Below are 4,103 nucleotides of genomic sequence, written 5' to 3' on the forward strand. Positions count from 1 at the left end.
TGAGCTCATGGACATTGAAGAGGCATGGTTCATTGCCTCAGCTCTGCCATCAACCACTGAACAACTCAGGATAGTCTTTCTCCCTCTCTAGGCCTCAGTATTCCCATCAGGAAAAAGATGTGAATGAGGCAGTTCCTCAGATATTCTGCAGCTGTTATCTTTTCAGAGACTAGGAGTTGTGGAAAGGGTTCCTGAATTCAAGACAGGCCACTACCAGTGGCGAAGACGAACACTTGAGCAGATACAAAAGTAGCATGAGTTTCCCTCTCTGTGTTTCTGAATATAAAGACCTCCTATTAACTTTGATTACTTAATTAAGGTAAAAAATGTAGTTAAACCATAATGAATGATATATACCTTAAGTATTTTAATACATGTAAATGTTCATTGATTTCCCAATTTTTTTTCCAAGAAAGGACCAAAACCCTTTCTTTGGTTTTGAGTCTGTTGATTGCAGTCACCTATTAGGAACTCTTCATGATTTTCAGTTTTGATTTGGTTAAAGGGGAGCAAGAATTTAAAAACCTCTGAGAAGCAATGTGACTTATAAAATTCTTCTTTATAGTTGTACCATTTTCTGATCGTCTCTCACCCACACGCTTATTGATAACATTTTCTAGTTGCTTACCTTTATCACGAGTCCAGAGAAGTCAACTTTTTTTTTAGAAGAATAAACACTGTTTTTGCCCTCATAGTTCATTAGTTAGTATATACATATTTTAGTTTTTATTTAAATTCCACTTAGTTTGGGACACCTGGGTGGCTCTGCGGTTGAGCGCCTGCCTTCAGCCCAGGGCATGATCCTGGAGTCCCAGGATCAAGTCCCACATCAGGCTTCCTGCATGGAGCCTGCTTCTCTCTCTCTGTCTATGTCTCTACCTCTCTCTCTCTCTCTGTCTCTCATGAATAAATAAATAAAATCTTAAAAAAAAATCCACTTAGTTAACATACAGTGTAATATAAGTTTCAGGTGTACAACTTAAGTGATGCAACACTTCCATACAACCCTCTGTGCTCATCACAGTAAGTGCACTTTTTCATCCCCATCACCTATTTCACCAATCCCCCACCCACCTCCCCTCTAGTAACCATCAGTTTGTTCTCTATAGTTAAGAGTCTGTTTCTTGGTTTGTCTCTATTTTTCCCCTATGATCATTTGTTTTGCATCTTAAATTTTACCTATGAGTAAAATCACATGGTATTCATCTTTCTCTGACTTATTTCGCTTAGCATAAAACTCTTTAGCTCCATCCACATCGTTGCAAATGGTAAGATTTCATTCTTGTTTAAGGTTGAGTAACATGCCATATATATAAATCACATATCTTTATATGTATATATATATAATATATACATATTATATATAAATATATATATCACATCATCTTTATATATAAATATATAAATTTATATACACTGGGGCTCTTTCCATAATTTGGCTATTGTTGATAATGCTGCTATAACCATTGGGGTACATGTATCCCTTCAAATTCATATTTTTGTATTTTTGGGGTAAAAACATAGTAATGCAATTGCTGGATCATAGGGTAGTTCTATTTTTAAATTTTTGAAGAGCCTCCATACTGTTTTCCAGGGTGGCTGCACCAGTTTGCATTTCCACCAACGATGTAAGAGGGCTCCCTTTCCTCTGCATCCTCGCCAACACTTGTTGTCTCCTGTGTTGTTAATTTTAACCATTCTGACTGGTGTGAGGTGATATCTCATTGTTGTTTTGATTTGCATTTCCCTGATGATGAATGGTATTGAGCATCTTTTTATGGGTCTGTTGCCCATCTGTATGTCTTCTTTGGAAAAATGTCTATTTGTGTCCTCTCCCCATTTATTTTAACTGGATTGTTTTTTGGGTGTTGAGTTTTATAAGTTCTTTATAGATTATAGATACTAACCCTTTATCCAATATGGAATTTGCAAACATCTACTCCCATTCTGTAGGTTGCCTTTTAGTTTTGTTGATTGTTTCCTTTGCTGGAAAAAAGCAAGAGCTTTTTATTCTGATGTAGTCCCAATAGTTTACTTTTGCTTTTGTTCCCCTTACGTCAGGAGACATATCTAGTGAGAGGTTGCTATAGCCAAAGTCAAGGAGGTTACTGCCTGTGTTCTCCTCCAGGATTTTAATGGTTTCCTGACTCATATTTGGTCTTTAATTCATTTTGAATTTACTTTTGTGTATGGTGCAAGAAAGTGATCCAGCTTCATTCTTTTGCATGTTGCTGTCCAATTTTCCCAACACCATTTGTTGAAGAGTTTTTTTTTTCCCATTGGATATTCTTCCCTGCTTTGTTGAAGATTAATTGACCATATTGACCATATAGTTGTGAGTTCATTTCTGGGTTTTCTATTCTGTTCTATTGATCTATGTGTTCATTTTTTGTGCCAATACCATACTATTTTGGTTACTACAGCTTTGTAATATAACTTGAAGTCTGGAATTGTGATGCCTCCTGCTTTGCTTTCTTTTTCAAGGTTGCTTTGCTATTCAGCATTTTCTGTGGTTCCATGCAAATGTTAGGATTGTTAGTGCTAGCTCTGTGGAAAATGCTGTTGTTGTTTTGATAGGGGTTGCATTAAACGTGTAGATTGCTTTGGGTAAAATAGACATTTTATCAATATTTGTTCTTTTAATTCATGAGCATGCAATGTTTTTCCAGTTCTTTGTGTTATTTTCAATTTCTTTCATCAGTGTTTTATAGTTTTCAGAGTGTAGGTTTTTTACCTCTTTGATATTCCTACGTATCTTATGGTTCTTGGAAAAATACGGAGTGCTTCACGAATTTGTGAGTCATCCCTGCACAGGGGCCATGCTAATCTTCTTCATATCCTTCCAATTTTAGCATATGTGCTGCCAAAGCAAGCACTCATTAGTTAATATTTAATTACATTACGAAATTGCAACCATATGTGTAATTGGCATGAGCAGGTTTGGGAACAAACACAATATGTGGTAAGTACAAAACTCAAATGGAGTCCATGGATGTACTAGAGTGAGGCATACTAGCTATTAGTCACCAGCATTCTGAGATAGTAGTTAACCCATTTGCTTAAGTCAGTTAAATGGACTTGGATCAATAGGACTGCCCACTGAATGTTTTATCAATTCAGGCTATTTACAAGTAACCAAAACCAAATTAACAAACTTAGGCAAAGAAAGAAATTTATTGGATGGATCTGAAATGACTCAGACAACTGAAGGAAAAGCTAAATAACCAGTTCTCAGAAAGACGGGAGCTAGGGAAGCACTGGGTATCTTGAGAGCAGGCACTAATGGATAGTCTCTTTTGGGTGTACCACTGGGTGACTCCAATGTTTTCTTATCTTTGTGTCACTCTGATTAAGATCTGAATGTCTACAAGAAGGACTCTCATTGGCTTATATATCACATAGACTCTCCTCAACCAAGGAACAACAAACACTGGAAAAGATCCTCCCACAAGATTGCATGCACTGGGGAAGGATCATTCTCCAGGAGCAACTGGAGGAGAGGTCCTGTGAACAGAGGAGAGGGAATGTGCATGGTACCTGGTAAGTGTGGGCAAGGAATCACATTAGCCAGGGGGAGGTTTAGAGTGCTAAAAGTGAGGTCTGACTCTATCTAGAAGAAGGTAGAAGGCATTCAGAGTACAAGAAAACCCATGGCTACTGAATGTTGCTTTATGCTTTGAAACATATTTCCCAGCAGCATTCAGGGGTTCTACCTTCTGGAGCTCTGAGTGAAATGTGACAATTTCCTCAACCACCTGATTGTTCCAGCTGAGAGTAGGTGTAGATGTCTGCATCCAGGCCTCAGTTTGTCACTACATGATCTTGGGTGAGCCATCACTTCTAAATACTCCAGTTTCTCTATACACAAGATGAAAGATCCTTCCAGATATAATGTTTTGTCATTTCTATATCTGGACACATTCTCTTTCTTCATACTTCTGAGTATAATTCAGCAAAGCAGATACATCTCTATATTGTTTGTTGGAATTATTTTGTATGCCAATAAACATTAAAGTGAAAGCTGCACTTTGGTTTCAGTGGAACTGTATAAGATGTAAATATGGTGCTTAGAGACAAATTAAAATACCAATAAAAAGCATTAA

General features: G+C 37.2%; 1 non-coding gene across 1 annotated transcript; it reads right to left on the minus strand.

The window, feature by feature from the left end:
- Window positions 1-2,769: 2,769 nt before the first annotated feature.
- On the minus strand, window positions 2,770-2,876 carry LOC119870606. Its single transcript, XR_005356257.1, has one exon. It is a non-coding gene; the product is annotated as a U6 spliceosomal RNA (small nuclear RNA).
- Between the last annotated feature and the right edge of the window lie 1,227 nt (window positions 2,877-4,103).

This window comes from Canis lupus, chromosome 2, assembly GCF_011100685.1.
Source record: "Canis lupus familiaris isolate Mischka breed German Shepherd chromosome 2, alternate assembly UU_Cfam_GSD_1.0, whole genome shotgun sequence".
NCBI lineage: Eukaryota > Metazoa > Chordata > Mammalia > Carnivora > Canidae > Canis > Canis lupus.